Raw genomic sequence first — 24,627 nt, forward strand, 5'->3', positions numbered from 1 at the left:
CAGTTCTTAAATTACTTTTTTCTCAAGAACTTCAAAGATAGCTCAACCATTATCATACAGTATACTGAAGAATATTAACCAGTTTTATGGATGGGCAAGTCGTGTTCTAAAGACTCAAGTCATCTCAGCTAACTACTTGGAAAATTAAGAGATGAAAACTAAAATCACCTGGCATGTCTATGAACATGAGTATCAGGTAGGACTTAGAGAAAATCTAGGTGAGAAGAGAGACAAGGTAGAGTGGCAGGAAGAATTTAAGATTATGAGAAAAATAAAACAGTAGGGAAAAAGTCTTAAGTGAGAAGAAAACTCACAGATTAAAGGAAAGGGAGTAAAAAGAAAAAATTGAGTGTAAAGAGAGTTGCACAGAAAAACGAAAACAAAAGCAAAAGAAAAACAAGTTGGAGAACAGGAAGCTAAAAAGAACTCTACTCTTCATCTTCCATGGAGAACAGAGAATCTGATGCTTTTCCAGAAAGCCCCCACTATCCTATTTAGCAAAATCCTCCAACTTAGAGGATCTCTGGGAGGCCTGAGTGGTGGACCAGAAATCTCTCTGGGTCACTGCTTCCTCTCAGTAGTATGGGCTGGGGCAGCCTTCCCATCTGCTCGCTAGACCTCCTTCTTCCCAATCCTTAAGCCACTAAGAAAGCTTTCTACATTTACACTTGTTGGGATAATTTGTAGACACACTTGATTACATAATTGCAATATTTAAACTTTAAATTGCAAGGTTCACTTTTAAAAATTGCTTAAACTGTTATCAAAGTAAGGCATTCATCTAATTTTGTGAATTAGAGCATGTGAAAAGATTCTAACAAAACAACAGTCCCCCTCCTTGGGAGACTCTGCTCTTCGCTGTTTGATCACATACCTCCCCATTTCCAAATAATTCCACTTATGTGGCTGGTCCTTGAGTTACCAGTTTTAGACAGAATCTATGTACTTTCTCTTATTATAGGGGAGGATATAGCTGTCTTACTCCACCCGTCCAACTTCCCCTTCCTCCATTTTTGCAGCATAGTTGGTGGAAGAAAATCAGCCAGAGCACCATTAGTATAACCCCTTATTTGCAAATACCAGGCAGGGGAGAGCTCCACAGAGCATCAGGCTTAGGGAAGGAGGACTAAATGTTTCCTAGGACTTTAGCCAGAGCAGCCAAAGTTCTGCTAATTTCAGAAATAGTTGGTCAAGGATAGAAAAGGGAGAAATTGCTCTTTTGGATTAGTAACCATTGTTTGAGTAATTTGGATTTTATACAGGGGAATGGGGAGGAAGATTCAGGGGCTAATGTCTTGTGCTAGGACGGTGAGGAGGAAGAGTGCAGGAGACAAGGACTTGCACACCTCTCCGTGGAAAATCCTGCCCTATAGTGCTTCTCACAAGTGACATCGCAATGTTAATTAAATCAACGTTGTGTTTGCATTGCTATGACTGTGTGATTATCGTTCACTGCAGGGCCAAGTCGTGAACTATGGTTGTATTTCTTTTTCTCTACAACTTTTTTGAGGAAAATAGTTTTTCATTTGTTTACTTTTTAGAACCTATAGCCATTTCTTCTAGTGGCTCTTGAAAATGCCTCTCCTGGGTATTTTCCACACAATGAAATGCATCGGCCAATCGTCTTCCTTCTGGGACCCACACCAGCCCTCCAAAATGGACCCCTCAGTTCTCCAGTCTGAACCAGTTTTCTGATGGCCCTGACACACACTGGCATTCCAGGATTTCTCTTTACCTTCCTTCTGTGCTGATTCCCTGTTCCCCCTGTTCTCTTGTTTTCTTCTTTCTTGGTTTATGCTTTCATTTTATGGGGCATCCATTTTGCTAGCTTCTTAAGAAAGGGTACAGGAAGTAAATTTGGGGGACCTTGCATGTCTGGAAAAGTCTGTTTCACTCTCACACTTAATTGATGGTTTGCCTAGGTATAGGATTCTAGACTGGCAATTCATTCCTGCAAATTTCCAAAGATTGGTTTATTGTTTTCCAGCTTCCAATGTTTCTGAAAGTTCATTGCCATTCTGTTGCTTGATTCTTGGCATGAAATCTGTTTTTTCTCTTTGGAACCTTGTAGGATTCTCTCATTGTTTTATGAAATTTCAGTAAGTATGGATTCACTTTCTATGGATTATGTTCATATACCTGGTAGAGCCAGGAAACTCATGTCCTGCAGTTACAGGGAATTAATAATGTAGGCACACTTGGGAAATTATTGCATTTTATTGGTTTCTTTTCCTTGTCATGTATTGATTATTGTTAATTGTATCAACTCAGGATTTTTAGCTTTGAATAAATTGGTTGCTGCCCTTTGGAATCATGCATGCTGCCAGACCAGTTTCTCTTTTCTCACCACTTTTGGTCTTTTAAAAACTGATCTCTACTCTCATTCATATAGGACCATATCCTTAGCTCTACTAATAGTTTTGGTACTCTTTGGGCATTTGCGTTACGGTACATATTGGTTTGAAGATGTTAATCTAAGCACAAAGACAGCAAATTTGCTACAGACTAATCAATGATGTGCAGGCCAAGCCTAAAATGATGGTGCAGGTTTCATGACCTTTCATGTCAACTAGTGGTAACCTGCAGAGTAAAATATCTCTCTAGAATATAGACTTGTCCACCTTCACATTTTACAGTGGAGGAAACCAATCCTGAGATGTTAAGTGTGGAGTCATTTCTCCTGACTCCTTTCTAAACCATTATTCTTTCACCTTGTCTCCTCTCTCTGCTTGGCTACCTTGTCTTATATTTCTTTTTCTTTTCATTTCTTAATCTTCTTTTCTTTAGTGTAAAGAAATATTATAGTTCTTTACTGTAAGACATATTATATTTATACATAAAGTATGTATTCTAAAAATAGTACGTATTCCAGAGGCAACAAGAAGTAGGGGTTAAGTCTAATTCCAGAACAGCTTGCTGAGTTTGAATCCTGGCTCTGTGACTCACCTACAGTGTGACCTTGGGCACATCATTTGACCTCTTTGTACCTCAGTTTTGGGGGCCTATAGTAATGGTACCTACCTTCTAGGATAGTTGCAAGAATTAAATGAGTTGATTCATGTAAAGCTCTTAGAACGGTGCCTGGTATACAATAAATATCAATGTCGCTAGTATTCTTGTCAGAAGTACAGAAACAAATGTTAAAATGAAAGAAATAATTATCTTTTTTTTTGAAATAATTATCTTTAATTCTGTCTCTACTACCATCTATAATCCCAACTAGAGAGATGACCATGGTTAACATTTCCGAGGGTTGTTTCTTGGTAGTTAAAAATAAAGCCAAAAAAAAAAAAAGCATATTGTACATAATTTTTTTTTTAAATTTAATTATTTATTTATTTGGCTATGTTGGGTCTTCGTTTCTGTGCGAGGGCTTTCTCTAGTTGTGGCGAGCGGGGGCCACTCTTCATCACAGTGCACGGGGCTCTCACTGTCGCGGCCTCTCTTGTTGCAGAGCACAGGCTCCAGATGCGCAGGCTCAGTAGTTGTGGCTCACGGGCTCAGTTGCTCCGCGGCATGTGGGATCTTCCCAGACCAGGGCTCGAACCCATGTCCCCTGCATTGGCAGGCAGACTCTCAACCACTGCGCCACCAGGGAAGCCCTACATACAGTTTTAATGTTGCTTTTTCCACTTGTCTTTATAGTTTAAGCTTGACTGTTCAATATTCTTCTGTGTGGTATATTTGCTTCCTGTATTGGTCCTAACACAGAGCCTTGCAAATTAGGTTCTTCCTAAGTACTAACCGACTGGGAAGCCAACTCTTCCTTCTGGACCTTTTGGGTTTGGAACAGGTGTAAAGAGGTCTTCCTGTCATGAATTCGAGAAGACTCAGTTACAGTTAAGACAGGTCTTATACTTCTCTAGACAATGAAAGCAGTCTGGCATCTGAAGAATCTGGAGATGGCATCTGAAAAGTGTGGATTAGAACAAAATGAGGGGATACTCACATGAAAAGATGATGGAGGAGGAGAGGGAGGGCTGGGTGAGAACCAGAATGGAAGTGGTGGGGGGGGACTCAGTGGGACCATTAAGCATGGAGGTGTGGGTCTCTCCACCCACACGGCAGAGACCACATGGAATGTGGATCTGATATTTTGATTTTTTCCTTGGAACCTCAGCAATTAAGTGAGGCTGGGAAGCCAGTGAAAAGGCTTCTGCGTGCAGACACATCCTGAAAGCTGAGGCTGCTTTGATCTCCTGGGAGATCCGACATGATTTGGCCCTTCCCCAGTGCATGACAGTCACCAGTCTGCTTCACTCACACAAGACCTATGTAGCCAGAAGCAGTCGGCTTAGCAGTGTTTCCAGAGTTCTGGAATTAAGCCTTGAGCAGCCCCAGTGAAGATTCATGCCTCTTGAGAGCACTCCATGTAACACTGAGACAAATTTATGTTAGTGGGTTTGTGTTCTGTCATGTTGCACGTGCTAGAGAATTACTGTCTTCTCGGGAAGCAGAGAAGTTCTTCAGAGGCTTGTGGTCTGGGTGGTGGGTTTTGGATGGAGATATATAGAAGGTGATGTAGAAGGTGAGGAGGAACGCTTCTGTCTTGCCTAAACTCAGGCTTCCTTAAGAGTCACCCTCTCTGTATAGCACATCACATCCATGTGAGAACTAGTCTGTGTGGTTTGGTGACTACTATCTACCGAGAAAAGTAAAAAAGATTTAAAACAATAAAACAGGTGACATGGTTAATAGCTATAGGAAACAGGATGCAACATTTTTTTAAAGGTTAGTATATAGCAGGGCTAAGTAAGTAGACTCTGGGTTTAAAGCTGTTTGTCTCATTGATGGAATGTTCAGTGATAGTTGAAATTTGGTGACTTAAACCTTTTTTGTTCAATGCTAGATTAATTGGTGAAAGTTGCCCATCAGAACAGAGACTAAGATGCAAATACAGACTATTACTCCCATTCTTGGCTAATAAAATACACTCTGATCATATTTAATTATGAAGGTTTTTAAAAAAACCTTTTAAACTTTTCTGAACTTCTAGTTTAGACAAATACCCTTTGGACATAATCAACAACACTAGTTCTTGTAGCAGACAATGAGGTACAGATTTTCCCACCCTTTACATTGCCTCACATTCAATGGCCATTAAAAAAAAAAAACCCACATTTCACTTTCTGTTTCCCTGACCTACATTTCCTTATCTTAGCACTTGCTTAATCACAGGGGCAAATTCTTTCAGGTTTCATCTCATTCAGGAAGTTTGCCCTGAACATTGACCATATCCCATGTGTTCTCTGGGTGCCCACCCTACCTTTACATATGTCTGGCCCAGTGCTTTGAACATTATATTTAAATTATCTGTTTAGGTGTCTACCTTACCCCACTAGCTGATGATTTAATCATACCGATGCGGCTCTTGGGGAGGACCTCGTACCCACTGGCTTAAAGTAGGCAGGCACTTAAAAATAGTCTGCTGAACTGGATATTTCATCTTGTTATTGGAGGAGTATTCCACAGCCCTAGCTGTGAGGGAGGAAGAGAAACTGGGCTTTCCAGCCCCTACAGCAGAAGAAGGCAAGGAAGGGAGAGTTAATAAAGATGTTGAGTGAGCCAGCCTACGGTGACTGCCACACCATCACTGATTGATAGGGTGACCATGTGTCCCAGTTCATCAGGGAAGGCTCTGGATTACATCTGTTGTCCCAGTGTGATTATTAATAGCACCTCCTTCTACTCTCAAAAGTGTCTTGGTTTGAGTGACAAATTCTGTGTTCACCCTACATACTGAGCACTTGCTATTTATTGTAGGCTCTCATTAAACAGTAGCTATTAATAAGGGAGATAGACCACAACCATAAGATAAATAACAAGCCAAGATTACATGTGGTGGTCTAACAGCACTTCATAGGTCTAACCATTTTGACACAGTCTGTGGCTGGTTGATCTTCAGCTCCACCCCTCCCACTCCCATGTTTCCTACTGAAACAGGAGGGAAGGGGACAGGGCACAACCTTTAAAAGAATGACATAGCCATAAGACATGACAAAAACTGGTTAGAACCAACTAGGTCCAAGATGGTGGAAGATTCGACTTCCAGTGGACCTTGAGCCTCATTATACACTCATTGTAATACATTAGCATCTAAATGACACACCCACCAGTGCCACGACAGTTCTGAGGCTAACCATAAAAGGCCAAAAACTGGGCGGTGGCCCAATTCCTGGAAATCCCCACCCCTTCCCTGAAATAGTTGGAATAATCCTTCCACTTATTAGCCTATGAAATTACCTAGCCCATAAAAACTAACCACCCCACATTTCGGCACCTCTCACCTTCTGAGATGGCCCACACTCCATCTGTGGAGTATGTTCTCTCTAAATAAATCCACTTCTTACCTATCGCTTTGTCTCTCACTGAATTCTTTCTGCGACATCAAGAAGAACCTGAGCTTTATTAAATCCTGAGACCAGGTGTGTAATCTCAATTAAAAGACCATAGGTTCAGGGACTTCCCTGGTGGCACAGTGGTTAAGAATCCGCCTGCCAATGCAGGGGACATGGGTTCGATCCCTGGTTTGGGAAGATCCCGCATGCCATGGAGCAACTAAGCCCGTGTGCCACAACTACTGAAGCCCGCACTCCTAGAGCCTGTGCTCTGCAACAAGAGAAGCCATGGCAGTGAGAAGCCTGTGCACCGCAATGAAGAGTAGACCCTGCTCGCCACAGCTAGAGAAAGCCCGCACACGGCAACAAAGACCCAGTGCACCCAAAAAAGAAAAAAAAAAAGACCATGGGTTCAAGTCCCAATCTGAGTTGCACGGTTTCACTATGACCTCCTTTCTAAAGGACCTCTCTTAGGTTTTGCAACATTATTTTCCAATCTGAGTTGCACGGTTTCACTATGACCTCCTTTCTAAAGGACCTCTCTTAGGTTTTACAACATTATTTTCCTATCACTTGTATTTTTGAAACGAAAGACTTAGAATCTAGAAAATTTGCATGTTCAATCATCCCAACTAGTTTTTGTTTAGATTTTCCCTTGGGAAATCATGTTATCAAATAGCTGAATATATTAGTATTCCAATGTCACACTGCCACTTCAAGGAGTAACCATGTTATAGATTTTGACATTTAAGTTGCCTATTGAAATGGTGATGCTGGACTAATGTCTTAAAGGTACCGAGAGTTCCTATTCCTGACCCATTCCAGGCTCCCACCTCTGACCACCCTTAATGTGGTTTATAATTATTTTGGAATTTTTCTTCCTTGGAAGTTCTCACCTCTACCTTCTCTGCTAACCTCTCTTCCCCATTCTTAAAAACGCATTTATTTTTATGAAATCTTCCTCAGGTAAGATTTTCATTTCCTCAACTTTTCACTTGTCAGAAGATAGAATCATCTGCTGAGCACTTCCTGATTGAGCTAACTGATGGAAATGTTGAAAAATGTACCTCCCCCGTTTTATGCCCAGGACCACTCATTGCCTTTTTGGAAAGTTGCTTAAAACCCTACACTTCTGTGGCTGTTCTAAATGACTCATGTTAACAGTTTTGCTCATACCTCTTTCAGAGGGCATGAAGATGTTTGCCGTCCTGAAATTTGGAGTTGAGAGCAGGTGTACCAATCTAAAACATGAAATTGGAACAAGCCTGTTCCATGTGTTATGGAATACAAGACTAAATATGCCGTTTTAAGCATACTCATACACAAAAACAAAAAACAATTGAGATTTCAATTGAAATTCACTAAGTTTGTAGATTCATTTGGAGAAGAGTTTACATCTTTATGATATTGAGTATTCTTTTATTAAACATAGTATGTTTTTTCCATGTATTAGTTCTGCTTTTTTGTTCTCCAATAAGCTTTCATAATTTTCATGATTTATGTCTCTATCATCTCCTTTGTTGGATTTATTCTTAGGTATCTCATGAATTTTTATTGCTACTCATATGAATGGAATATGTTTTATTATTGTTATATTTTCTTATTATTGCCAGATTATTATTGGTGAATACAAATGTTATTGAATTTGCACTAATTTTGTCTTCAGCAACATTGTTAAACTTATTAGTTTTAATCATTTGTGAGTAAAGTCTCTAGGATTTTCAATGTTTAAAATTCTTTGTCAGCAAATCAGAACAGTTTTGTTTCTTTTCAGTATTTAGTTCTTGTCTTCTTTCACTGGCCAGAGGCTCCAATAAATATTGAATAGAAGCAGTGTTAGCAGGCAACCTTGTCTTCTTCCTGATTTTGTAGAGAATGCTTCTAATATTTCACCATTTAAAAAGATGTCTGCTGTAGGTTTTTGGCAGGTAGACGTAACTTGGTTGAGCAAGTTCCCCTCTATACCTAGTTTGCTAACATTTTTATTAATAATGAGTGTATAGTGTTTTTGTTTGTTTTTTTAATTTCATTTTATTTATTTATTTTTTATACAGCAGTTCTTATTATCTATTTTATACATATGTGTATATATGTCTATCTCAATCTCCCAGTTTATCCCACTACCACCACCCCTCCCCCCACATTCCCCCTTGGTATTCATATATTTGTTCTCTACATCTGTGTCTCTATTTCTGCCCTGCAAATCGGTTCATCGGTACCATTTATCTAGATTCCACATATATGTGTTAATATACGATATTTGTTTTTCTCTTTCTGACTTACTTCACTCTGTATGACAGTCTCTAGGTCCATCCATGTCTCTACAAATGACCCGATTTCGTTCCTTTTTATGGCTGAGTAATATTCCATTTTATGTATGTAATACATCTTCTTTATCCATTTCTCTGTCGATGGGCATTTAGGTTGCTTCCATGACCTGGCTATTGTAAATAGTGCTGCAATGAACATTGGGGTGCATGTGTCTTTCTTTTCTTTTTTTTTTTGGCTGTGTTAGGTCTTCATTGCTGTGCACGGGCTTTCTCTAGTTGCGGTGAGCGGGGGGGCTACTCTTCGTTGCAGTGTGTGGGCTTCTCATTGCGGTGGCTTCTCTTCTTGCAGAGCATGGGCTCTAGGCGTGAGGGCTTCAGTAGTTGTGGCACGTGGGCTCAATAGTTGTGGCTTATGGGCTCTAGAGCGTAGGCTCAGTAGTTGTGGCACACGGCTTAGTTGCTGCATGGCATGTGGGATCTTCCAAGACCATGGCTCGAACCCGTGTCCCCTGCATTGGCAGGAGGATTTTTAACCACTGCACCACCAGGGAAGTCCGCATGTGTATTTTTTTTTTAATTAATTAATTAATTTTTATATTTATTTTTGGCTGTGTTGGGTCTTCGTTTCTGTGCGAGGGCTTTCTCTAGTTGCGGCAAGCGGGGCCACTCTTCATCGCGGTGCGCGGGCCTCTCATTATCACGGCCTCTCTTGTTGCGGAGCACAGGCTCCAGACGCGCAGGCTCAGTAGTTGTGGCTCACGGGCCTAGTTGCTCCGTGGCATGTGGGATCTTCCCAGACCAGGGCTCGAACCCGTGTCCCCTGCATTGGCAGGCAGATTCTCAACCACTGCGCCACCAGGGAAGCCTCCGCATGTGTCTTTTTGAGTTACAGTTTTCGCTGGGTATATGCCCAGTAGTGGGATTGCTGGGTCATATGGTAATTCTATTTTTAGTTTTTTAAGGAACCTCCATACTGTTCTCATAATGGCTGTATCCATTTACATTCCCACCAACAGTGCAAGAGGGTTCCCTTTTCTCCATACCCTCTCCAGCACTTGTTTGTAGATTTTCTGATGATGCCCATTCTAACTGGTGTGAGGTGATACCTCACTGTAGTTTTGATTTGCATTTCTCTAATAATTAGTGATGTTGAGCAGCTTTTCATGTGCCTCTTGGCCATCTGTATGTCTTTTTAGGAGAAATGTCTATTTAGGTCTTCTGCCCATTTTTGATTGGGTTGTTTGTTTTTTTAATATTGAGCTGCATGAGCTGTTTATATATTTTGGAGATTAATCCTTTGTCTGTTGATTTGTTTGCAAATATTTTCTCCCATTCTGAGGGTTGTCTTTTCATCTTGTTTATAGTTTCCTTTGCTTTGCAAAAGCTTTTAAGTTTCATTAGGTCCCATTTGTTTATTTTTGCTTTTATTTCCATTACTTTAGGAGGTGGGTCAAAAAAGATCTTGCTGTGATTTATGTCAAAGAGTGTTCTCCCTATATTTTCCTCTAAGAGTTTTAGAGTGTCTGGTCTTACATTTAGGTCTTTAATCCATTTTGAGTTTATTTTTGTGTATGGTGTTAGAGAATGTTCTAATTTCATTCTTTTACATGTAGCTGTCCAGTTTTCCTAGCACCACTTATTGAAGAGACTGTCTTTTCTCCATTGTATATCCTTGCCTCCTTTGTCATAGATTAGTTGACCATAGGTGCATGGGTTTATCTCTGGGCTTTCTATCCTGTTCCACTGATCTGTATTTCTGTTTTTGTGCCAGTACCATATTGTCTTGATTACTGTAGCTTTGTAGTATAGTCTGAAATCAGGGAGTCTGATTCCTCCAGCTCTGTTTATTTCCCTCAAAATTGCTTTGGCTATTCAGGGTCTTTTGTGTCTCCATACAGATTTTAAGATTTTTTGTTCTAGTTCTGTAAAAAATGCCATTGGTAATTTGATAGGGATTGCACTGAATCTATAGATTGCTTTGGGTAGTATAGTCATTTTCACAATATTGATTCTTCCAATCCACGAACATGGTGATCTCTCCATCTGTTTGTGTCATCTTTGATTTCTTTCATCAATGTCTTACAGTTTTCTGAGTACAGGTCTTTTACCTCCTTAGGTAGGTTTATTCCTAGGTATTTTATTCTTTTTGTTGCAATGGTGAATGGGATTGTTTCCTTAATTTCTCTTTCTGATCTTTCATTGTTAGTGTATAGGAATGCAAGAGATTTCTGTGCATTAATTTTGTATCCTGCAACTTTACCAAATTCATTGATTAGCTCTAGTAGTTTTCTGGTGGCATCTTTAGGATTTTCTATGTATAGTATCATGTCATCTGCAAACAGTGACAGCTTTACTTCTTCTTTTCCAATTTGTATTCCTTTTATTTCTTTTTCTTCTCTGATTGCTGTGGCTAGGTCTTCCAAAACTATGTTGAATAAGAGTGGCGAGAGTGGACATCCCTGTCTTTTCCTGATCTTAGAGGAAATGGTTTCAGTTTTTCACCATTGAGAATGATGTTTGCTGTGGGTTTGTCATATATGGCCTTCATTTTATTGTGGTAGTTTCCCTCTATGCCCACTCCCTGGAGAGTTTTTGTCATAAATGGGTGTTGAATTTTGTCAAAAGCTTTTTCTGCATCTATTGAGATGATCATATGGTTTTTATTCTTCAGTTTGTTAATATGGTGTATCACATGGATTGATTTGCGTATATTAAAGAATCCTTGCACCCCTGGGGTAAATCCCACTTGATCGTGGTGTATGATCCTTTTAATGTGTTGTTGAATTCTGTTTGCTAGTATTTTGTTGAGGATTTTTGCATCTATATTCATCAGTGATATTGGTCTGTAATTTTCTTTTTTTGTAGTATCTCTGTCTGGTTTTGCTATCAGGGTGATGGTGGCCTCATAGAATGAGTTTGGGAGTGTTCCTTCCTCTGCAATTTTTTGGAAGAATTTGAGAAGGATGGGTGTTAACTCTTCTCTAAATGTTTGATAGAATTCACCTGTGAAGCCGTCTGGTCCTGGACTTTTGTTTGTTGGAAGATTTTTAATCACAGTTTCAATTTTATTACTTGTGATTGGTCTGTTCATATTTTCTACTTCTTCCTGGTTCAGTCTTGGAAGGTTATACCCTTCTAAGAGTTTGTCCATTTCTTCCAGGTTGTCCATTTTATTGGCATAGAGTTGCTTGTAGTAGTCACTTATGGTGCTTTGTATTTCTGCAGTGTCTGTTGTAACTTCTCCTTTTTCATTTCTAATTTTATTGATTTGAGTCCTCTCCCTCTTTTTCTTGATGAGTCTGACTAAAGGTTTATCAATTTTGTTTATCTTCTCAAAGAACCAGCTTTTAGTTTTATTGATCTTTGCTATTGTTTTCTTTGTTTCTATTTCATTTATTTCTGCTCTGATCTTTATGATTTCTTTCCTTCTGTTAACTTTGGGTTTTGTTTGTTCTTCTTTCTCTAGTTCCTTTAGGTGCAAGGTTAGATTGTTTATTTGAGATGTTTCTTGTTTCTTGAGGTAAGATTGTATTGCTGTAAACTTCCCTCTTTGAACTGCTTTTGCTGCATACCATAGGTTTTGGATCGTGTTTTCACGTCGTGTCATTTGTCTCTAGGTATTTTTTGATTTCTTCAGTGATCTCTTGGTTATTTAGTAACGTATTGTTTAGCCTCCATGTGTTTGTGTTTTTTACGTTGTTTTCCCTGTAATTTATATCTAATCTCATAGTGTTGTGGTCAGAAAAGATGCTTGATATGATTTCAATTTTCTTAAATTTACCGAGGCTTGATTTGTGACCTGAGATGTGATCTATCCTGGAGAATGTTCTGTGTGCACTTGAGAAGAAAGTGTAATCTGCTGTTTACACAGATTTGATGGAATGTCCTATAAATATCAATTAAATGTATCTGGTCTATTGTGTCATTTAAAGCTTGTGTTTCCTTATTAATTTTCTGTCTGGATGATCTGTCCATTGGTGTAAGTGAGGTGTTAATCTCCCCCACTATTATTGTGTTACTGACAGTTTCCTCTTCTATAGCTGTTAGCATTTGCCTTATGTTTTGAGGTGCTCCTGTGTTGGGTGCATATATATTTATAATTGTTATATCTTCTTCTTGGATTGATCCCTTGATCATTATGTAGTGTCCTTCTTTGTCTCTTGTAATAGTCTTTATTTTAAAGTCTATTTTGTCTGATATGAGAATTGCTACTCCAGCTTTCTTTTGATTTCCATTTGCATGGAATATCTTTTTCCATCCCCTCACTTTCAGTTTGTATGTGTCCCTAGGTCTGAAATGGGTCTCTTGTAGACAGCATATATATGGGTCTTGTTTTTGTTTCCATTCAGCAAGTTTGTATCTTTTGGTTGTAGCACTAAATCTGTTCATATTTAAGGTAATTATCAATATTATGCTCCTATTACCATTTTCTTAATTGTTTTGGGTTTGTTATTTTAGGTCCTTTTCTCCTCTTGTGTTTCCTGCCTGAGAAGTTCCTTTAGCATTTGTTGTAGAGCTGGTTTGGTGGTCCTGGATTCTCTTAGCTTTTGCTTGTCTGTAAAGCTTTTGATTTCTCTGTCAAATCTGAATGAGATCCTTGCCAGGGAGAGTAATCTTGGTTGTAAGTTCTTCCCTTTCATCACTTTAAATATATTGTGCCACTCCCTTCTGGCTTGTAGAGTTTCTGCTGAGAAATCAGCTGTTAACCTTATGGGAGTTCCCATGTATGTTATTTGTCATTTTTCCCTTGTTACTTTTAATAATTTTTCTTTGTCTTTAATTTTTGCCAATTTGATTACTATGTGTCTCAGTGTGTTTCTCCTTGGGTTCATCCTGCCTGGGACTCTCTGCGCTTCCTGGACTTGGGTGGCTATTTCCTGTTCCATGTTAGGGAAGTTTTCGACTATAATGTCTTCAAATATTTTTTTGGGTCCTTTCTCTCTCTCTTCTCCTTCTGGGACGCCTATAATGCGAATGTTGGTGCATTTAATGTTGTCCCAGAGTTCTCATAGGCTGTCTTCATTTCTTTTTGTTCTTTTTTCTTTATTCTGTTCTGCAGCAGTGAATTCCACCATTCTGTCTTCCAGATCACTTATCTGTTCTTCTGCCTCAGTTATTCTGCTATTGATTCCTTCTAGTGTATTTTTCATTTCACTTATTGTCTTGTTCATCTCTGTTTGTTCTTTAATTTTTCCAGGTCTTTGTTAAACATTTCTTGCATCTTCTCGATCTTTGCCTCCATTCTTTTTCTGAGGTCCTGGATCATCTTCACCATCATTATTCTAAATTCTTTTTCTTGAAGGTTGCCTATCTCCACTCCATTTAGCTGTTTTTCTGGTGTTTTATCTTGTTCCTTCATCTGGTACATAGTCCTCTGCCTTTTCATTTTGTCTATCTTTCTGTGAATGTGGTTTTCTTTCCACAGTCTGCAGGATTGTAGTTCTTCTTGCTTCTGCTGTCTGCCCTCTGGTGGATGAGGCTATCTAAGAGTTTTGTGCAAGCTTCCTGATGGGAGGGACTGGTCGTGGGTAGAGCTGGGTGTTGCTCTGGCGGGCAGAGCTCAGTAAATCTTTAATCTGCTTGTCTGTTGATGGATGGGGCCGAGTTCCCTGCCTGTTGGTTTTTTGGCCTGAGGCGACCCAGCACTGGAGCCTAGTGGCTCTTTGGTGGGGCTGATGGTGGGCAATGGGAGGGCTCACGCCAAGGAGTACTTCCCAGAACTTCTGCTGCCAGTGTCCTTGTCCCCGCATTGAGCCACAGCCACCCCCTGCCTCTGCAGGAGACCCTCCAACACTAGCAGGTAGGTCTGGGTTAGTCTCCTATGGGGTCACTTCTCCTTCCCCCTGGGTCCTGATGTGCACACTACTTTGTGTGTGCCCTGCAAGAGTGGAGTCTCTGTTTCTCCCAATCTTGTTGAAGTCCTGCAATCAAATCTTGCTAGCCTTCAAAGTCTGATTCTCTGGGAATTCCTCCTCCCGTTGCCGGACCCCCAGGTTGGGAAGCCTGACGTGGGGCTCAGAACCTTCACTCCAGTGAGTGGACTTTTGTGGTATAATTGTTCTCCAGTTTGTGAGTCACCTACCCAGCAGTTATAGGATTTGATTTTATTGTGATTGCACCCCTCTTAACGTTTCATTGAGGCTTCTCCTTTGTCTTTGGATGTGGGTTATCTTTTTTTGTGAGTTTCAGTGTCTTCCTGTCGATGATTGTTCGGCAGTTAGTTGTGATTTTGGTGCTCTTGCAAGAGGGAGTGAGTGCATGTCCTTCTACTCTGCCATCTTGAACCAAATCCTCACAAATAGCTCGAGTGTACAGTTTTATCGAATGCTTTTTCTGCACCTGCTTAGCTGTTCTTTTATTTTTCTCCTTTAATTGATTCATGTGTTAAATTAAATATACACATCTTCTATTGTTAAGCCATGCTTACATTCTTGGGAGAAGTTTTAGCTGGTCATACTTTTATAAATATACTGCCAGATTTCATTTACTACTATGTATTTTACATTTTTTATATATATGTTAGGGAGCAAAATTGGCTTATAATTTCACTTTTTTGTGCAGTCTGCTAAATTTCAACAGGTATTCTATTCCAAGATGGCCTGAGCTGTGATCTAGCTTGTTTCTTCTCTGGTGTATACATATACAGCAAGTATTGCTGTGTATTCTTTTTTTTTTTTTTTTTAATTATTTTTTTAAACTTTTTTTTAAATGTATTTTACCACAATTTTTTTTTAAATGAAAGTTTATCTATCTATTTATTTATTTATTTATTTATCTATTTTTGGCTGTGTTGGGTCTTCGTTTCTGTGTGAGGGTTTTCTCTAGTTGCGGCAAGTGGGGGCCACTCTTCATCACGGTGCACGGGCCTCTCACTGTCATGGCCTCTCTTGTTGCGGAGCACAAGCTCCAGACGCGCAGGCTCAGAAGTTGTGGCTCACGGGCCTAGTTGCTCCATGGCATGTGGGATCTTCCCAGACCAGGGCGCGAACCCGTGTCCCCTGCATTAGCAGGCAGATTCTCAACCACTGCGCCACCAGGGAAGCCCCTGCTGTGTATTCTTATTTATTTATAACTTCCATTGAGTCATTTGAACTTGTTTAGCAATAATAATAATCATAGTGAACGATTTTGATCTTTCTCTGTGTAGGTTGTCATCCAATAGCATAGGGTTATCTAGAGTTTCATCAAGTCAGGTCGGGTACTTGCAATGGGGAAGGCAAGTCTATTATGTAGTTTCAAATAAAAGATACTTCCATTTGTATATTTACTGTCACTGATATTCATCAGGCCCAGTGGTTTATTAGAAAACAAAACACTTTAAAGACTCTTCCTTTCTGATTCTCCTGCCTGCCCTTGCTGCTATCTGTAACTCATGCCCAAGCTTGGACCTCAGGGCAACGGCCTGTTCCTTTGAGCGTTATGTTCTACTATAGTGTAGACCACATGGAGGCAGCCAGTGGAGTCAGGAGGGTCTGGAGCCCATGCTGCCCTGACACTCACTTGCTCTCTGAGTTTGGACCAATTCCTCAGCCTCTATAAACTTTAGTTATTTCATCAGTGCAATGGGAATTTTAATATCTGTCTTACAGGGTTTGTCCTAATGAGTGATCAATAATACAAAAGCACAGTGTCTGGTATATAGTAATTGCTTATAAAAGTAGCTTTTAGTATACCTTCTCTATCATATTGAATAAAATGCTAGTAGGACTATGTTAACACCAACTAAAAGCACGACTGCTTGCAGTCGTCCTTCCAAAGGTGCTATTAGTTTGTGGTTTATAGGTTTATGTTACTTCATCTTTCGTATATTGTTTTAATTATTTTAAAACAAATATTTTTTTGGCACCTACCATATCCTAGGACTAGATGCTGGGGAATATTAAGGATACAAGGTAAACAAGGAGCTGAGGTCAGTCTAGAAAGGCCAAACATAATTAGAATATGAGCTGATAGGTTATCAGATATGAGATAGCAAGACAGAATATCAGGATAAGATCTGAGAATATCAAGAAATGAATTTCAGTGGGAGTGATTAGGGTGGAACAGCTAACTCTGTCTGGTCTAACACCAAGAAGGTGATACTTCAGCAGGGTCTTGAAGGCTGAGTGAGACAAGGAGCAAGTGTGCTCCAGTCAGGGCAAGTTGGGTATGTCAGGCTACCTGGGCATGAAAGGATATTTTACAATAGGGATGGTAAAACTTTAGGAATAAATTGCATAATAGATTCAGATCTCAGAATTCCTTTCAAGGCTGCATATTTAACTGTGAGTCTTTGAGCTTGGGACAAGGGACGAGGGATGCCTTGGAATCCTGGGTAAACACTGATCCTCTAGTGTCCTAGTGGTAGGATTTAATTCACCACTAATTAGTGTTGGTTTTGGCTCCCATGGGGAAGTGTAAACACAAAGAAGGCAAGGAGTAGGGAGAAGGGCAAAGGCAAGTGCATGGGTGTGTATATTTGCAGAACCATTTTGGAGGAACTGAGGAGTGCAGAGAAGGTCTTGAAAATAGAGCAGGGATTATTTCTCATGCTTTAAAACACAGCAAAATCTGCTGGAGGCTACTAACATGTCACACCCTTAAAATAAAAACAGAGGGAAATGGAGCCTTCTTTACTTGTACTGTGATCATTTTAACCTCAGTAGCCTTCCAAAGGGAAACCATAATCGGGTTGTTTTTATTGTCTGTGGGCTGGAGCAAGCGTTGGTCTGTAAACATTGGATGCTTCCAACTCAAATAGCCTTCTTAGGAATGTCTACCCACATTTGAGGTGTGCTTCACTGGGAACCTTAAAATGCTGTACAAAAGCAGTAGGGCATCTCCTCAAACTCACAAGGTTTCAGAAATTTTCCAGCCAGAGGTGCTCGGGTGAGGGGCACTTGTAACAAACCTGCCCTTGTTTTAGGAGACAGCGCTTGAAAGAGTTTTGGTTTTTGTTTTGTTGTCTTTTTTAGATTTTTGCCTTTTCTTCTTCATCATACAACAGTTGTTTGTGGTGGGTTTTTTGTTTTTTCAGCCAGAGAAGGATGTCTGTGAGAGAAATATCTGTATCTTCCAAGATCCACACTACTTTTTTTTTTTTAATTTACTTACTTATTTATTTATTTATTTTTGGCTGTGTTGGGTCTTCGTTTCTGTGTGAGGGCTTTCTCTAGTTGTGGCAAGCAGGGGCCACTCTTCATCGCGGTGCGTGGGCCTCTCACTATCGTGGCCTCTCTTGTTGCGGAGCACAGGCTCCAGACATGCAGGCTCAGTAATTGTGGCTCACGGGCCCAGCCGCTCCGCGGCATATGGGATCTTCCCAGACCAGGGCTCGAACCCGTGTCCCCTGCATTAGCAGACAGAGTCTCAACCACTGCGCCACCAGGGAAGCCCCACACTACCTTTTAAAGTATCTGTACGATTCAAGTCAAGTCAGCCAGCATTTATGTACTCCTCCTGGGTACTGGGTGCCCAGAATCCTGAAATTAATAAGATTGAGGACCTTCCCCATAGAAACCCACGTTCCGGTCAGGAGGACAAATATGTACCCAAGTAACTCAAACACCAGACAGGATTTGAAGATGTTGAAGGAAAATGTTGGTGTTCATGGGAGAAAACCAGAGGAGGAGCTAAATTCTTGCGAGGAGTATCAGAAGGAGAACAGAAGGGAAGGGAAAGGAAGGGAAGGGAAAAGAAGGAAAGGAAAGGAAAGAGAATGGAATGTAGTCTTAATTTGAATACGTAGAATTTCAACATTAGGTGACTGAAATTAAGAAAAGGAATGAAATTAATCTCTTGTAAAACAAGAATTTAAAATAATTTTTCTGCTTACCAACAAAATAAACCTGTTTTAATTCATTGATTAATTCTTCTACTCCATAAACTTGCATTGAGTACCTATGATGTGCCAGGCACTGTTTAGAGATAGAAAAGGAATAGGACATCTCTGCTCTCAGTTCCTTCATTGTCTAAACAGGTAGACAGAGATGTGCATACAAACAGTGACACCACAGAGAGGCAGATATACCTAGAGGGATGCATGAAATACTCTGAGAGCCCCGTGGGTGTAAGAGAGTAAAGGAAGACTTCACGGACAGAGTTTTAGAGGTCTGATGGTGAATGGGTCATGGAAACAGTCCATGTAGAGGGCATGTCATGTACAAAGGCAGAGAAGCATGAAGCAGCCTGGGATGTTTATGAGACCTCAGGTGTTTTGATATGTCTCAAATATAGGGTTATAAAGGATGGAAAGTTTGGCTGGGTCTGGAAATTAAACTGACAAGAACAGATTAACAAGAGAAAAGGATACAAATTTATTTCATATACATCTTATGTGACATGGGAGCCTTCATAAGGAAATGAAAACCCAAAGAAACAGGCCTGAGTGTTTTACACTGGGTTTGATGAAGAGTGGACAGTCATGGAGGAATATGATAGGCTAAGGAGTACGAGTTGAGTGTAGTCAACTGGTAGAAACTTAGCAAAGCCTCTTTGTTAGGATTCTTCTCTATGACCCTTTGTCTTCAGAGATAAGACTGCTCCTTTCCTCCAGGTATAGGGAGAGCCCATCTCACCTGAGGGTTGTATAACATGTTTCAGGGAAGAAGGGTAAGGGGAGAAGAAAGTCGGAGTGACTCTCCTGCTTAAAATACTATGGGGCCATATTTTGGGGTAGCATGTCCTGAACCCCATCAGGGTATATGGAGGGGGCAAATGAGAGGAAGTGGGGGAGATGAGAAATGAAGCTAGAAATAAAATCAAGAGCCAGATCTTGAAGAGCTTTCTAGACCATGCAATGGAAATTGAATTTTATCCTGTAGTCTTTTTTTAAATTTTTTTTTGCTGGGAGATTCTTTTTTATTCATTTTATCCTTAGAGAAAAGAAATTTAACTTACAAAGACCCGAAGCAACAATTTGTCAAAATAAGTAACCCATCCAGGGTTTACAGACACCAAAGGCATGAAAAGTGGATTCCAGCACAGAGCATGAGGTGACTCCCAGCTGAAGCCAAACCGAGAGGCCGGCGTCTAGGCCTCAGGGCAGCGCTAGCCCCCCAGGGTGGCGGCCACAGCAGCACCTACCCCCCTATAAGGCTCCGGGGGCAAAGGAGGCCACCTCCTCCCTCTGGCCCCAAGGGCTCAGCCCCTCCTCCTCACGGCTGTGATCTGCTTTGTGGAGAATTTACAAGATGAGGATGACCTACAGAAACCATAGGAACTGACCGTACATCCTTCCTTATATCTATCTGTGTTCAGTGTCCCACCATAGAAAGTTCGTATCCAGAGAGAGCAGGTACGCCACGTGGAAGGGGGTCTGCGCTAGGAAGACAGTCGGGAGGGCGGGGCAGGGAAAACGCCGAGACCGGGACCTTGACCGTGACCGGCGTGGAACCCGTGATGTCAGTGGATCCAAGTGGAGGTTGGAGAGCTCCCCTCGCTGTGCTACGGCAGCTGCCCCTTCCCTCCCGGTCCTGCCGCCCGCAGGCGTGGGGCTCCCACAATCCATTCGCGGTGGCGCTGGGCTGGCAGGGGCAGCGGGGGGAGGAAGCGGGGGAGAAGCTCCCTGTCCTCGCCGCTCCAGGGCGCCCGCCCGGAGCTGAGGTCCTCCGACCTTCAGACCGTGATGGAGTACTGAGGTATATAGTTTCTCGGAAAGTTTAAGAAACGGAATCAATAACGTGCTCGTCGTGGGGCCCGACGGTGCGGGAGGACTCGGGCGGCTCCCCTACTGCCCACGTGCTGCAGCTTGGAATTGCCCTCAAACTGCTCGCATTTCTGGTCTCAGGACTTAATGAAGCTCAGGTTCTTGATGTCTCGTCGCAGAAAGAATTCAGTGAGAGACAAAGTGATAGGTAAGAAGTGGATTTATTTAGAGAGAAACGCACTCCACAGATGGAGTGTGGGCCATCTCAGAAGGTGAGAGCGGCCTCCTGCAGTCATTTTAATGAAGGATTCTAAGTGGGAAAGTAATATCTACATTTTAGAAAGAGCCTGCAGGTGGTTTCCTGGAGAATAAAGTTGAACTGGGCAAGACAGGAAGTAGAAAAGCCTGCTAAAAGGCTGTTTCAGCCAACTAGGTACCGGGTGGGATTGAGACCTTTAAAGGCCATCACCATCATCATCCCCCACATGCAATTCAAAATTTAAGCAAAGCTAACCATAAAATAAGAATAATAGAACCCAAGTTCTGATTTTTCTTATGATGATTGTTTAGATGCATTGAAAAAATTATACCAAATATCAAAATATTTTAAGACTTCTATTGCCTCTTCTCTTTGGTGCCCTGGTCCGCTGGTGCCCTAAAGCATGTGCATCACTGTGTCTTGTGGGATCCAGCCTGCCCAGTACAGGCGGTGGTCAGGATGATGGGTAAAAAGACTGGGGTGGGTTGAAGTGGGAGAGTCAACAGGACTGAGTGATGGGTGAGGGGAAGAGAGAAGCCAGGGGCGGCGCCGAGACTTCTGACTTGGATGGCAGGGTCATGCCCTGCCTTTAGATTTCTACTGCTTGTCATTGCTGACATTTGGCCATGGCCCCTCCCAGGCAGGCACCCTTCCAGCATCTGTTCCCTCTGCAGAGTGCCTCCATCCTTTGCACTTAGTCCAGGCTCCAACGGGTATTTTAAAGTGCCCTCATCCGAGGGCCCCCAATAAATCCCTCACAGACTTTAAAATCCTCAGGACCAGATCCAGCCTCTGACATAACCACCGTTTCAGCACAGCTCTGTCATGAGACTCCTGACACAACCTTGGCTCAGATCGGAGGCCTCAGCAGGGGCCCCCATTCCTTTCACCCATCTCTCATCCTCCCCTTGTAGGTGGCTCCTCTGTGCAAAGGTAACCTGGTCCCCTTACTTACTCTGGAACTGTGGCTCAGTGACAAAAGGAGAAGATTCAGCCTGTGGAGACACAGCTTTATCCCGATGACATGCATCATGTCATCACCCACTGTCAGCCCCCAAATCTGTCTGGGAACAAAAGGCCCCAGGCAGCAGCTAAATACATCTCTGGGGTTGTTTCTGAATATTCTGAAATATCCATAACTCAATTGGGAAGAGAATTCCCCCCATGATCCTGAGACTAGAGTTCATTATGCTGTTTTCTTCAGGATTCCCAAAGCCCTAACTTTGAGAGAAACAAAAACAAATTCAGAGGGCACACCAGCTAGTATTCTCCATGAGGGCTTTAAGTCCCTCTTCGTGTTCCTCCAGGCCTGGTGTCAGATACTGGCGCCATAGTGCCATGTATTGTTTTCATCACCAATATTGGAGCACCCCCTTCTGCCTGGGGGTGTATTCTACAGTCAGTTGGTAATTATGTCACCATTTCAACCACTTGACACAAAGTGCCAGATTTCATTTCTTTCCAAGTCATCCTACTTCCAAACTCACAACTCTGGAAAATCTCAGCTTTGGAATGCTGGACTAGACCATGCCAGGTGGGTAGGCCAGTTTATTGTATCAGAGATGAGTTACTTTTACATACACAGTCACCAGAGAGAGGCCACGTTCCCCAGAAATCGGTGGAGGTAAACGTATATTTTTAGTCCTTAAGCCAAGAAAATTGCTGTCATAATCATAAATAGTCCAAATAGCAACAACAACAAAAGGGCACACTGAAGTATACAGGGTGAAATGTGAAAGAGCTTCTTGAATTCTCCACCTCTGCCCCTACTTCATTTCCCTCCTCCTTGGCAACAGTTGGGTACTGCGCATCCAGAACTTTTCCTGCACTTTGTAGATATCTTTCCTTATGTGTGCATAGATCGCCACTTAAATGAAGTGACTGTTATCATGAAGCTCTCAGAGATGTGACCATTTCACAGATCCGTACATACCCCTTATCTTTACAATGATAAATAATTCATAAAATTCAAACTAAAGTAGTACAGGGCAGGGAGGAGGGGGAGTGTGGGCTGAGAATCACAGCAGAAATCTTCTTGGTGCATAATTCAGAATCTTTCCGTGTTCAGTCTGTGATCTTTTTGCAGTTTTATACATTCAAATAATACCTGGTTTCTAGAGCTCATGCTCTGTTCGTGGGCTGCCCCATGAGGTGAGATCCTTGTTATCTACTTTCACTCACCTCCTTGGGGAAATATTTTCAGCCTGAAATACCGGGTCAATTAGCAAGCACCATGGAACAGTATGTAATTCTCAGAACTGGCTCCAGAAGCCTCCTGGCTCCCTGGTGGGTGCCCCTTAAACTGCCTCGCCAACACTGTGTAATCACTTCTTCTTCAACCAGCCTCAAAGTGTTCCCGCTCTGGGGAAGAAAGCGTCTCTAATTACATTTGCCTTTCTCTTCCTCAGTCGCCAAGGTCCTCTGTGCAGACGCCTGTGCTCAGCAGTTCCTGGAGCAGCAAAGGCGCAGCCAGACAGGAGGGCCCTTCCTCTCCTTTTAGAGAGCAGTGAATTTTGCTTTTCCAAGCCAGGTAGGCCTGCGTGATCTTTGACTTCATGACTCATGTTCTTTAACGGATTTACATTATTATTTACTATGTTACTCCCTTCACATGGAAGGCCAGTTTGGTATTAATGTATTTTCTCTTCATGTAAAATCCAGAATGACTGCTTACACCTACATGATTTATGAATTTCCTGCCTCCCTAGAGGATATTCTATTTCTCATCAAGATGAATATTTATTTGATTAAAAAAAACAACTAATCTTTGATCCTGGTATACCTACGGGTATCGACCTATAAAGACATGTAAATACCCTTTATTACCATTTTCTTTCCCGAGAGCATTTAAAAATGTGGAGATGATGTATTTTCTATGGGCTAAAGTGCTGTTTACTGAAGACCTCAGGAATGGTTTTCTGTGAAGTGAGTTGAGGGAATGTCCTTTATGGAAACCGGGTGGGGGGTTTTTCCCTGTGTTTGCTCCTGGCTGGTTTGAGGACAGCCTCCTATGAATTTTATTTTATTTTATTGAAGTTTATTTTATTTTTTTTATACAGCAGGTTCTTATTAGTTATCTATTTTATACATATTAGTGTATACATATCAATCCCAATCTCCCAGTTCATCCCATCACCACCCCCCCGCTTCCCCCCCTTGGTGTCCATACTCTTATGAATTTTAAATTGTTCATGACAACAGAAGAAGAAAAAGCTACAGCAGCTGAGACGTCAGATATAGTAGCCATGGAGATAAAAGCGCTGCTTTTTTCCCTCTGGGATGCAAAATTTGTGTTTAAATGTGAATGACATCTTGAGATCAATGCATTTGGTACAGTTCAGTAGTACAATAAAGAATGGTGTCAGAGATTGGGTAGAAAGATAAGGAAGTGTTCACTTAATGAATGAAGGCTTTTTGGAAGAGGTGGGCCAAAGACAAAGTATTTTGGGAACTAGGGACAAGTCATGTAATCTCTCTGGCCCTTGTCTCCTAAGCCCTAAAGTGAAGGGGTGGGAGGGGAGGAGCACTGAAGTGTCCTCAGTTTCTAACATTCTGTAATTCTTTGTTCTAGCCATTTTGGACAGTGTAGGCAAAGAACAGCAGGCAAGATCTAAATAAAAGTCTGAAAGGGGAGCTAGCTGTTAAGAATGCAAGCTGGAGGGACTTCTAGCCATTTTGGACAGTGTAGGCAAAGAACAGCAGGCAAGATCTAAATAAAAGTCTGAAAGGGGAGATAGCTGTTAAGAATGCAAGCCGGAGGGACTTCCCTGGTGGTCCAGTAGTTAAGACTCTGCACTCTTCCACTGCAGGGGGTGCAGGTTCAATCCCAGGTCCGGGAACTAAGGTCCCACATGCCGTGTGGCACAGCCAAAAAACAAAAAGTGAGCTGGGATGGAAGATGTGTGCAGAAATGTGAATGGCAGAAAGGGAGCATGAATGGTCTGGAATCAGAAGGTTGTATTTAATCCAAAATATGGTCAAGGTAGTAGGAAAAAGATTTGAAGGCAGCTGGCTGGGTAGTTTGCATTAAGTGAATATTTTCTAGTGTAACATTTTAATTCCCTTAATTGTTTCAAATGTATTTTAACAGCTTTATTAAGATGTAACTCAAATACCATACAATTGACTCATTTA

The 24,627-nt window shown here is 41.5% G+C and overlaps 1 protein-coding gene across 6 annotated transcripts in view; it reads left to right on the top strand.

Annotated features, from left to right (window-relative positions):
• Positions 1 to 24,627, top strand: part of NIM1K (NIM1 serine/threonine protein kinase) — a 68,681-nt gene that overhangs the window by 2,878 nt on the left and 41,176 nt on the right. For 5 of the 6 annotated variants that reach the window (XM_082382416.1, XM_082382415.1, XM_082382412.1 and 2 more), the window contains exon 2: positions 22,902 to 23,023. The exons of the other annotated variant lie outside the window; for it this stretch is intronic. The gene's annotated coding sequence lies outside the window, so the exon portion shown is untranslated. The remainder of the gene's footprint in view (positions 1 to 22,901; positions 23,024 to 24,627) is intronic. 6 annotated transcript variants of the gene reach the window in all.

The sequence above is a fragment of the Balaenoptera borealis genome, assembly GCF_965194805.1.
Source record: "Balaenoptera borealis genome assembly, chromosome: 2".
In the NCBI taxonomy this organism is placed as follows: Eukaryota; Metazoa; Chordata; class Mammalia; order Artiodactyla; family Balaenopteridae; genus Balaenoptera; species Balaenoptera borealis.